The sequence below is a fragment of the Lepisosteus oculatus genome, unplaced genomic scaffold (genome assembly GCF_040954835.1).
Source record: "Lepisosteus oculatus isolate fLepOcu1 unplaced genomic scaffold, fLepOcu1.hap2 HAP2_SCAFFOLD_52, whole genome shotgun sequence".
NCBI lineage: Eukaryota > Metazoa > Chordata > Actinopteri > Semionotiformes > Lepisosteidae > Lepisosteus > Lepisosteus oculatus.
The window spans coordinates 1-13051 of NW_027168064.1; the positions used below are offsets into that span (position 1 = coordinate 1).

The 13051-nt window shown below is 39.2% G+C and overlaps 1 non-coding gene across 1 annotated transcript; it reads left to right on the plus strand.

Moving 5' to 3' along the window:
• Nucleotides 1-3775: 3775 nt before the first annotated feature.
• Nucleotides 3776-3847, plus strand: trnag-ucc (transfer RNA glycine (anticodon UCC)). The gene has a single exon. It is a non-coding gene; the product is annotated as a tRNA-Gly (tRNA).
• The last annotated feature ends 9204 nt before the right edge of the window (nt 3848-13051 follow it).

Genomic DNA, 13051 nt, shown 5'->3' on the forward strand with positions numbered 1-13051 from the left:
CATCCAACACACAGTTCAATGCTAGCAACTACACAAAATCTAAAATACAATCCTCATTTCAGTATCTATGTAAACATACAGTCTGTTAACTTCATCATCTTCATCAAAAGTATGCCTAACCCCATTAGGAAGTGTTCTTGTTATCAGTGTATTCCTCAGCTATCCCAAAATTATCTTCTTACCAACATCTCTAGTTTTTTATCCTGCAATAACTCAGCCAACACTTAAATCTCGAAAAGCTGCTTGTGTTCATTTCTTTAAATCACAAATATCATGTGTAAATACTGTCCATATAATAATCTGCATTGTGGAATAATAGTTTATTTTAAAGGGAACTAGAGAAACTAAGAACTAGAGAAATCAAGAAAGGCTTTTTTTTCTAGAATTAATAAATGCACATCCTGTTCACTGGGGAAATTAAATCCACACTGAGCAATCTTCAATATGTTCAGAATATGACAGCGAGAATCCTATCAGGGATGCATTACACCTGTTTTCAAGTCCTTGCATTGGTTACCTATCAGGTTTTGAGTCAACTTCAAAATCCTCATCCTCATTCAGTACCTACAGTATATGGCTTATTATCTGTCTACTCCCCACCTTTGTCCGTCTGACTCTGGTCTTCTAGCTGTCCTCAAGAACATCTACATTCTGTGGGTGACAGGGTCTTCTTTAGCTGCACCCCAGAGCTCTCAATTTGTATTCCCAGTGATATCAGTCACGTACCCTGAGTGCATTTAAATCTAACCTCAGAACCTTTCTTTTCAGAAGACTTAGTGTCTGTATCTGCTTCATTTTCTAATTTTGGTAGCACCTCTAACTGCTTGTCTTTCTTATATGTATTTACTTTGTAATCTGTGGTCCTTTTATCTGTTTTTATATCTACTGTATTGCTTTGAGATGCCACTTTTAAAGGTGATATATAAAATAAAGTTTTTTATTATTGTTATAGAGAAACATGATCAGTTTTCCCTGGTCCAGATACTGTAAAAAGATCTAAAGCATACTAGTTTGTCACTCTTCTCATTCCCTTTGCTAAATAACTTTTCATATTAATCTGATCAATCTAACTGCCTGTTTTCTGTGCTTTCTCTATCCTGCTAGATTTGCAATTATTCTGAACATTTTCTTCTTGAAATAACTCATTTCTAAATACCTTTTTTCACTGTTAACATCTTGCAGCAAAGCTGCGACAAAATATACACTTAGCACAGTTCATCCTGCTACCAACATTGAATAACAAAATCTTAAGATTTCTATATTTATGTCTTTATTTAGTGGTTTCATTAGTGACAAAGGCTAAACTTTCTTGGAAAAATGTCTTTTATGTGTTGCAGAAAAAACTGACTTGCTTTAACAAAGTATGTTTACAAATCCTTTCACCTGGCAATCTACCTGAATGCCCAACTATCTGAGAAGCCCTCCATGAAACCATGGTTGCTATTAATTCATTTAGGGCTTATTGACAGAATTGCTGTTTTTTATGCATGCTAATTTTCTGATTCCTCACTCTGTTTCATGTTTATAGATAAGACTTTATTGATCGTGAAGGGAAATTGATGTACATGATGAACATGTTTGCATGTTCTTTTGTAACATACACCTTTTTGTGATTTTTTTTGTATATCTAAGCAAGTGTTCCTGCATCCCTCTTCTGCACTTTAGTCATGGCTTTTTTTCTGTTTGCTTATTTCAAAGCAACACCTGCTCCATTTCTAAAACTTTTTACTCATGTGCATTTTTGTATTTTTTACACCTCTAGCACTTTAACATCCTGAATTTTCATTTGCCTTAATTTGTAGAATGAACTTGAGTTTTAGCCTAAAGAAGTTTTCATTATCTTTTGTTTCTTGTCCTACAACTGTTATTATTGATCACCGAATTATTGTTCTTGACATGACTTCATTCAGCCTTTCCTGAACGTCTATGACAGGCAGAGAGAGTGCTGTTTCTGGTGCGATCTTTTGGAGCTGACATTTCACTGTTTTAAACGAACAAGAAATTAGATTGCTCATAGATCACTTATCCTATATAAACACAGCGTAATTGCCCTCCGAAAATCCTCTTTTTCTTGTTCGTTTTAGAGACCTTGATCGAAACTGATTTTAGATGTCAGAAAGGATTTCTTTTCTCTGTATTTCCTACATTGCTTTGTCGAGATTTTAACTTTATATTTAGGCTCAGATTTCAACTATAAATCGTACACTAATTAATAGCAGTAAATACTGATGTTTTGCTCCCTCTTACCACAAAAATATATATGTTTTGTAGCTGGGATGAACTTTATTTCGTACGCGTAGCTACTGCGATTTGGACACGAAGCGGTTAAAGATGGCGGCAAATCAGGCACCCAGAGAGGGGGGGGGGGGGGCGTCGTCTCGCCTCCATAACTAAAATGCCAAATAGGAGTGGCTTAAGCGACATACACAGTCGTGTAACTGACAGTTTGAGGTAGCCTATCGTGTAAATTTTGCTTTGTTGCTGAGGTTAAGCTTTCGAAACTCTGCCCCAAAGTCATGTGACTGATTTTTCGCCCTGTTTCGTTGGTTAAACGCAATGATCACAAGCACCACCATGGTAACTGGGATGTGTAGTTTTTAATTCCGTTTGAATTATAACTGTACGTACTGTCTTCGTATTTGGCCAGGGCTTTAAAGAGAGGGCGCGCCAAAAATTTTCGGTGCCGTCGTCTCCGCTTTAAAGGTACCCCCGTCGCGGAAGAATTCGATCTCGGGACGTTTGCCCAGCGTACTTAAAGAGTGAAGTAAAAGTTCTTAAACAAGTAAATACCAAACAAGAAAAGCATATTAAAGAACTTGAATTGAAAGTGAACGATGTAGATAGATACCGTCGATGATGGAATTTAAAATTATTTGGAGTTAAAGAGGAACGTGATAAGGACCTTGTTGCAACAGTGAAGGGTATCTGTAAAAGGACCCTGCCGGACCAGGAGGACGTAATATCGGCCATTGACTTTGTTCACAGGCTCGGGAGAGCGAACATGTCTGGGCAAGTGCGCCCCAGATCGATTATAATACAGTTCACCAAGAGGACGGCGAGGGACATGCTGTGGCGAGCGGCGAGGGGGAATGAGTATTTGAATGGGAACAAACTGAGGTTTGCAGAGGACCTGTCTGCCGCGGACAGGAGTACCAGGAACCAGCTGTGGCCCCAGGTTGAAGCTGCCAGAAGAGAGGGGAGGAGAGCCTACTTTGTGGGAGCGAGGGCCTTTGTGGACGGGAAGGAGATTTGCTCCCAGTGACTGCTCAGTTAATGATTATGTTTGGTTATATTTGTTATACCAGTATATACTAGTGTTTCTTTAGTGTTAGTTTGGAATGGTGTAGTTAAGTGTTAAGGACTGTTATAGTTCTGGTTCTTTGAAAAACTCAATAGTTTAGACAGTCTTAGAGTTAGTTATTTGCTTTTGTGTATGTCTTTTTCATGAATGCCAGAGGTACTCGAAATGTTGTTAAAAGAAAAACTGTGTGCTGAGTTTTATTTTTTACAGGAAACGCATGCATGTTGAAACTAAAGTTTATAAATAATTGAGAAATATTAAAGCAAGGAAAATATGATACGTGTAAAATATACAATTTGATCACATAATTACTTAATTACCTCTGGTAGTTAAATGCTTTTTTCTGCTGCGTTTTTTTTCTCTTGTACATGACTCTGATCCTCTTGTTGTATTTGTATTTGTAAATTCTGTTTAATAAAAAAAAAATTAAAAAAAGCATTCTCTGGTGGTGTCCTGCAGGCTTCCTGTGGGTGTGCGTTGGTGGTATAGTGGTGAGCATAGCTGCCTTCCAAGCAGTTGACCCGGGTTCGATTCCCGGCCAACGCAGTGGCGAATGTTTTCAAATGCTGTCATGAGCCTTGGATTGTGACTAGCAAAGTGAAGCCTTTTGAAAGAGCTAAAGCACTGAAAAACGGAATTGAAGGAGAATCTTACAGGGGATTCTGAGCGGTGTCTGCAAACACGCAGTCCGATACAGGTGCTGAAAGCTTGAGCTACTCTCAATGTCATGCTGCTTTTCCCCGGAGTAAATCTGTTACATTGAAAGAATGCTTCTCGCAGGTTCAAAAAGGGACCCTTGTTAATTGGAGAAATCAATGATTTTGAATGAATTCTGTATGCGTTAAAAGACAGCTATACACAGAAAACATGCAGGACACAGCTCATGATGTTTCCCGAGCTGAAACACAGTGCGTTTTTTCAAGCTATCTGACAAAGCCCGCCCACTGAAAACTGCGGCAGATCGTGTAAAGACGTTCAACTTTGTAACTACTGCACGCACAGGAAGCAGAATAAATTCCTCTTTTCAAACTGTCAAAGGTTTGCTTTACGAACGCCGCAGGACATCGCACAATCTCTTTTGAACAGGGACAAACGATTTCTTATGGGGCGCAGTAAGTACTGTTACTGTCACTGCTCGATACCGACGTTGGCCTACTATACCATGTTCAGCCACTGCTAGAAAATGTACGGCTCTAGCACCGGAGCAAACAACAGGAGGGCCGACGTCGAACAGGCATACGTGTCAGTCATGGAGACCGATGAGAATGGGATTCGAACCCATGCCTGCAGAGCACAATGGATTAGCAGTCCATCACCTTAACCACTCAGCCACCTTGTCGACAAAACTGGGCTGTCCGGACATGGGTTGGCGCGCTCCAGATGATCTTTTTCTTTTTTTCCCCACGTACTCGAGGGTCATTTTCCTGTTCCACATGTGATTTCAACATTTTCCTTGGGAGATGTCAAGCCAGCAAGCCACTGCTGTGGTTCACTGGCCAGTGTGGAGTTCAGTGGCCCTGTTGTACACAGAAAGCACATTGAGCTCCTTGGACATCAAATGTTCCAGATAAAAGCCATTTGTCATCCTTTCTCTTGGTGTTGATGTTGCTATTGTATGTAAAGGTGGCAACTTGCTCAGCGAGCAGGCGGAGCACACACCGAATGCAGATGTGTCTGAGTGGTGTGTCCAAGTGGCTGCAAAAGGACAGTGCTCCCGGGGCACCGTGGCTTAGTTGGTTAAAGCACCTGCCTAGTAAACAGGAGATCCTGGATTCAAATCCCAGCAGTGCCTTCTTTGTTCTGTCTTCTCAAACAGAACTGGTCCTTCCAGACAACCACCTACGGCTAGACTTGCAAATATTCATTTCCTGTCTTTAACGCGACTTGTTTTTCTTAAAATGGATGCAACTTGCAAAACATGAAATACAAACCTTGCTAATCAGCGCTAGCGGCTGGCAAAAAAAAAAGAAGTCAGCAATGTTTTTTTTCTTTAACCTTAACCCTGCTAATGGAGAAGAGTTAAATGACCGAGTCTATGCAGCTTAAACGGTGCGCAAGTCGGGTTCTTAGCTGAAAGGGTGGTAAATCACGCTCACCCCAGTCCTTAATCTTTTAAAGAGGATACAAAATTGAACCTAGTCGCCACATCACATACATCCTGTTCAATGATAAAAAGGTAACATCTATCCTCGCTCCAGAGTAAATCTCATGTTGAGGGCATCTTTTTTTTTCACTTTACCGTGAGTCGGGCTCGGCTGCACAGAGGAGAGAGCAGAGCAATGAGGTCACGGGGACAGGGGAGTCACACGCTGGCGGTTTGAATACGCGGAAGATCACTGAGGGATCCACAGTATGTGGACCCTCCGTGCGCCATCAGTCCGCACTCCGGACTCTGAATCCTGCCATCCGAGTTACGATCTCGGCGGAACCTGAGGCGCAGTTCCTTCTTAAAACGTAATCTGGTGAGCATTTCTAGAATCGCACTTGTATAGATACAACTATACAAGTACGATTAGTACGAAATCAGTAGGCAACTGCCCTCTTGATTTTGGATTTAATTTCTTTATTACAGGGGCGCTTTTATGAAGACAGAGTCATGTTCAGGTACTTTGCTTGATGGAGGAAGCTCATTTCGGACTCTGTGATCTGCTCACCTGGAAAGGTCTGCTGTACTACTACAAGAGAGAAGTAGAGTCTGGAAGAAGGGACAATTTTATGATGCTTTGGAAGATAATGTTTTTTTTTTTCTTATACTGAAAATGAAAAGTAGTTGTTTCTATATGGACTCAGTCTTTGGAATTTGTATATTTATATATTTCAGTGAACCCTCAGCCATTCCTTCTGTATTGTAATTCAATTTCTCTTTTAAAATTCCTTCCCCACTTCTAGGACCTGCAGTTGCTGAACTCCACAATGGCTTCTATTGGAAAGTCTGTGACTGAGACCAAGTAAGTGTTCAATTTTTTATGAAACCATTATTTATTTTGGAGCAATGAGCAATTCTTATATAAATGCAATAAAATCATTATGCTCAAACTATGAGAGAGAATTTTAAGGATAATTTAATAAATCAGTCTTAGCTTGTTTCTATACACAGATGGTATTATTTATTTTCAAAGGAAACCCGCGAGGATTCCCCTGGTGTGCAAGATGTGCCTGAATACTTTTGATCAGCTTCCTGCTCATTTGAAGAGGGCGTTTATGAAGCACGCCACGGCAGAAGAGATCAGGATGGCCTCTCAACAGGCGAGGGAGGACATGATGAATCACCTGAAGAACGGGGTCATCGTGGATTACCACAGAATAGAGATCAAAGGACACTTTGTGGGCTTAAAATACAAAGAAAATCATGTTCTATGGTACAAGATAAATACAAAACTTAAGCTTTTATTTTAATTAGATTTGTTTATAAAGCATAAGCAATAATTTATTACATTAATATATGTGAAAATAACATTTTAGCATCATATTATTACATACAGGTCTCTAGCTTCAACACAGTGATATATATATATATATGCTCAGTGATTTATTGGTACATGCCCAGGTCAATAATCAGAATGAGGATTTATTTCCAGACGGGCTACAGGTAGTGTTGTGAAATACTTCAACACACTGGATCGCAGATTTAGACCCCCTGCACTCTTACTCCTTAAAAACCAAAGAAATGAAGATATGTAGCAATCACATTGTAACAGGGGTGACAGTGACTTAATGCTTATACTAGTGGACTTCTGGTACCTTTAGGGTAAGGTGTTCCCTGAAGGGCTCTCAAACCCTGCATTTCAGATGCCTAGCTGTATCGCTGATGTGTTGCACCTCAGAATCACTTTTAAACCTTACCTCTGGTATCTTTAATCCCTATTGCTCAACGCATGGTGAAAGTATTGCATAATTGTGTCTGAAAATGAGCAATGGGCACCTGAGAGACTCATTTGCCTGTTTCACAAATGATCACATTTGACTAGAGATTCTGTTTGGGATTCAGTTGTGCATTCCGACAGCAATCCCTTTCAAAAAACGATACATTCTGGATGAGGTCAAAGGTGCAGGAACACTGTATTTAGGATGTGTTTGCACTTATTCTGTGTCTCTAGCTTCAACACAGCGATATATGTATATGCTCACTGATTTTTTGGTACATGCCCAGGGCAATAATCATTATGAGGATTTATTTCCAGATGTGCTAGGGGTAGTGTTGTGAAATACTTCAACACACTGGATCGCAGGCTTAAACCCCCTGCACTCTTACTCCTTAAAAACTAACAAATGCAGATATCTAGCAATCATATTGTAGCAGACACTCATTTGCCTGTTTCACAAATGATCATATTTTACTAGAGATTATCTTTGGGATACGGATGTGCATTCTGACAGCAATCTCTTCCAAAAAATGATTTTACCTTATCGCGGCTTTGCCCTACTTGCCCCTTTGGACAATATCTCCATCTTGTGGTCGTTGTTGGTAATGTCTAGACAATACCTCCATCTTGTGGTCGTTGTTGGTAATGTCTTCTTATGCCATTTTTTTATTTCAATTCTCTATTAGTTGATTCTAGAATCTCTACAATGAAGTTGAAAACATCAGTTTTATAGCAGACAATATGACATTATTTATAGTCCAATTAGAAACTTATTACCCTGTTTTTAACATAATAACAAATTAAAATTGATTAAAACTAAGTTTGGAACACCAGGGAACATAACAAATGATTTTTAGGAAAACCATGAGGTTCTCTGTGCCCGATGCCTGCAAGGAGAGAAAGCTAGAATCCTTTGATTTTTTCAAAATTTGAAAATAAACATCATATAACAACAGCTTTCATTCCTAGGAGTAAAAAATAACCATTTCTGAAGACATAGTAGTTTCTAAAACACTACAATAAAGTTAAAAACATCAGTTTTATATTACATTATTTTTAGTGAAATCAGTCATTTATTACACTATTTTTAATATAATCTCTAAGTAAAAGTGATTAGAATTAAGTTTGGAACAACAAGGAACACAAAAAAAAAGATTTTAAGGAAAAAAATGATGTCTTCTGTGCCAGGTGCCTGCAAGGGGAGAAAGCTAGAATCCTACCCAGGCTCCTGGAGCTCTGTCCTGGCTAAAGGAGGGCGAATCCATCCCATTCAAAGCTCCATGAAAAAATGATATTTTTAAATCTGAAAAAAAACATTATAGAACAACATCTCTTGGTCCACAGAGTGCAAAAATCCAACTTTGAAGAAAATCCATTGACTGATCCCCGAATCCTGAAGTTTCTTCGCATGATATCGGGCTTGCAACCACTTTCTGGAAAATGATGAAAAATGCCAAAAATGAAATAAAAGTTATCAATTCTAGAGCCTAAGAGGAAAATAAGACAAATGTATATCTCCAAATAATTTTATGTGCTTCAGAAGAGCCCAGGAAAGTTTTTTGCATACATGAAACCACGCCCGTTTGCACGTAAGCAGACATGGTTGCACACACGACTGCATGAAAGCACGCGTGCATGCAAAATCATCCTGTTAAGCATTTGAAAAGCCGCACCACGGCGCACTTGAAATAGCTCTTACATTAGTGGTCGACGCAGGAATCGCCTTTTTATTTACGCTCTTACCAACGCGATGGAAAGCAAAACAAAGCAAAGCAGAGCAAAACAAAACGAACAATAAGATCTGTTAGGTTTACATGCATATTTTATGTATTAATAAATGTATCCTCGTGTATTAGTACCTGTGTGTGCGCGTTGTTTGAGTTATGTCACATGGTTGGATTCTAAAGCCATCAAAAGAATCAACTTTGTGATTTACTGCTACAATTAATAATTGTCTCAGTAAATGCCCAAACCCTACAGAACTGGTGCCTTCAGAGAGCCACTACATTTAATTTTGCTATGGCAACATTACATATTTGGCGTCCCTGAGCCGGTTTTCTTACATGTGAAAATAACATTTTAGCATCATATTATTACATACAGGTCTCTAGCTTCAACACAGTGATATATATATATACTCAGTGATTTATTGGTACATGCCCAGGTCAATAATCAGAATGAGGATTTATTTCCAGACGGGCTACAGGTAGTGTTGTGAAATACTTCAACACACTGGATCGCAGATTTAGACCCCCTGCACTCTTACTCCTTATAAACCAAAGAAATGAAGATATGTAGCAATCACATTGCAACAGGGCTGACAGTGACTTAATGCTTATACTAGTGGACTTCTGGTACCTTTAGGGTACGGTGTTCCCTGAAGGGCTCTCAAACCCCGCATTTCAGATGCCTAGCTGTTTCGCTGATGTGTTGCAACTCAGAATCACTTTTAAACCTTACCTCTGGTATCTTTAATCCCTATTGCTCAACGCATGGTGAAAGTATTGCATAAATGTGTCTGAAAATGAGCAATGGGCACCTGAGAGACTCATTTGCCTGTTTCACAAATGATCATATTTGACTAGAGATTCTGTTTGGGATCCGGATGTGCATTCTGACAGCAATCTCCTTATCGCGGCTTTGCCCTTCTTGCCTCTTTGGACAATATCTCCATCTTGTGGTCGTTGTTGGTAATGTCTAGACAATATCTCCATCTTGTGGTCGTTGTTGGTAATGTCTAGACAACATCTCCATCTTGTGGTCGTTATTGGTAATGTCTTCTTATGCCCTTTTTTATTTTAATTCTCTATTAGTTGATTCTAGAATCTCTACAATGGAGATGAAAACATCAGTTTTATAGCAGACAATATGACATTATTTATAGTCCAATTAGAAACTTATTACCCTGTTTTTAACATAATAACAAATTAAAATTGATTAAAACTAAGTTTGGAACACCAGGGAACATAACAAATGATTTTTAGGAAAACCATGAGGTTCTCTGTGTCCAATGCCTGCAAGGGGAGAAAGCTAGAATCCTTTGATTTTGAGTTGAACAAGTTCAACTTTTGTCACGTCTGTCCACAGAACATTGTTCCAGGAGTTGCTGTGGAACATCCATGTGGTCTTTAGCAAACTTGAGAGGGGCAGTGGTGGTTTTTTTTGGGGGGAGAGCAGTGGTTTCCTCCGTGGTGACCTCGCATGATCACCACTCCTGTTCAGATTTCTTCTTATGGTGGACTCATGGACACAGACGTAAGACAAAGTCAACCACCTGTTCGCTAGATCCCATACCCACTCAGCTAGTCAAAGATTCCCCCGAAGGACTGGCAGGACCTATAATTAGTATGATGAATGCATCGCTTGCGTCAGGCGTTGTACCTGATCAATTTAAGGTAGCGGTTGTTAGACCGCTCCTTAAGAAGTCAAATTTGGATCCACAAGTTCTTAACAACTACAGGCCTGTCTCAAAGGTCCCATTTCAATCTAAAAGTTTTGAGAGAATAGTTGTTGCCCAACGTCAATCGTATCTGGATTCAAATAATATACTTGAGAAATTTCAGTCTGGTTTCTGAAACAGCATTAACAAGAGCCTTAAATGATATTCTCTTAGCTACTGATGCGCGGAATGCAACAGTGCTAGGTTGCAACAGTGCTAGGAATGCAAACGTTAGGTTGCGCTTCTTCATGCTGCATGGTCGGCAAGAGTGGAGCTTTTTAAACGTCTGTACTTAGTGCGCCTCAAAAGAAATCGTTTGTCCCCGTTCAAAAGAGATTGTGCGATGTCCTGCAGCGTTCGCAAAGCAAACCTTTGACAGTTTGAAAAGAGGAATTTATTCTGCTTCCTGTGCGTGCAGTAGTTACAAAGTTGAACGTCTTTGCACGATCTGCTGCAGTTTTCAGTGGGCGGGCTTTGTCAGATGGCTTGGAAAAACGCACTGTGTTTCGGCTCGGGAAACATCATGAGCAGTTTCCTGCATGTTTTCTGTGTATAGCTGTCTTTTAACGCATACAGAATTCATTCGAAATCATTGATTTCTCCAATTAACAAAGGTCACTTAAAGGATGAGTCAAAGTAACGTCTAATCGGATTAGTTTCCTTAGAGCTGGTTCAGAGTTTGCTCAAGAGTTTACCTTTCACAGATGCGCAAAGAAGAATGTTGGGGGTGCACGCTTCAAGGCGCCTTACAGCTGTAGGGAGTGATTCGAGACGATTCGTGGCGTGTGCTCGTTCCCATATACCGTACGCCCTGGGGTGCAGTGCTAGGATGATGTACAATACCGCTTGGGCACGTAACGGCTTTATATGCAAGTGCGGGACGTGAGGGTTTTCGTTTGTTCATTTTATTTTGCTCTGCTTTGCTTTGTTTTGCTTTCCATCGCGTCGGTAAGAGCGTAAATAAAAAGGCGATTCCTGCGTCTACCACTAATGTAAGAGCTATTTCAAGTGCGCCGTGGTGCGGCTTTTCAAATGCTTAACAGGATGATTTTGCATGCACGCGTGCTTTCATGCAGTCGTGTGTGCAACCATGTCTGCTTACGTGCAAACGGGCGTGGTTTCATGTATGCAAAAAACTTTCCTGGGCTCTTCTGAAGCACATAAAATTATTTGGAGATATACATTTGTCTTATTTTCCTCTTAGGCTCTAGAATTGATAACTTTTTTTTCATTTTTGGCATTTTTCATTTTCCAGAAAGTGGTTGCAAGCCCGATATCATGCGAAGAAACTTCAGGATTCGGGGATCAGTCAATGGATTTTCTTCAAAGTTGGATTTTTGCACTCTGTGGACCAAGAGATGTTGTTCTATAATGTTTTTTTTCAGATTTAAAAATATCATTTTTTCATGGAGCTTTGAAGGGGATGGATTCACCCTCCTTTACCCAGGACAGAGCTCCAGGAGCCTGGGTAGGATTCTAGCTTTCTCCCCTTGCAGGCACCTGGCACAGAAGACATCATTTTTTTCCTTAAAATCTTTTTTTTTTTTGTGTTCCTTGTTGTTCCAAACTTAATTTTAATCACTTTTAATTAGAGATTTTATTAAAAATAGTGCAATAAATGACTAATTTCACAAAAAATAATGTAATATAAAACGGATGTTTTCAACTTTATTGTAGTGTTTTAGAAACTACTATGTCTTCAAAAATGGTTATTTTTCACTCCTAGGAATGAAAGCTGTTGTTATATCATGTTTATTTTTTCAAATTTTAAATGATCATTTTTTCATGGAGCTTTGAAGGGGATGGATTCACCCTCCTTTAGCCAGGACAGAGCTCCAGGAGCCTGGGTAGGATTCTAGCTTTCTCCCCTTGCAGGACCTGGCACAGAAGACATCATTTTTTTTCCTTAAAATCTTTTTTTTTTGTGTTCCTTGTTGCTCCAAACTTAATTCTATTCACTTTTAATTAGAGATTATATTAAAAATAGTGCAATAAATGACTAATTTCACTAAAAATACTAAAAGTAATATAAAACGGATGTTTTTAACTTTATTGTAGTGTTTTAGAAACTAATATGTCTTCAAAAATGGTTGTTTTTCACTCCTAGGAATGAAAGCTGTTGTTATATGATGTTTATTTTCAAATTTTGAAAAAGCAAAGGATTCTAGCTTTCTCCCCTTGCAGGCATTGGACACAGAGAACCTCATGGTTTTCCTAAAAATCATTTTTTATGTTCCCTGGTGTTCCAAACTTAGTTTTAATCAATTTTAATTTGTTATGTTACAAACAGGGTAATAAAGTCTTAATTGGACTATAACTAATGTCATATTGTCTGCTACAAAACTGATATTTTCAGCTCTATTGTAGAGATTCTAGAATCAACTAATAAAGAATTGAAATAAAAAAAGGGCATAAGAAGACATTACCAACAACGACCACATGATGGAG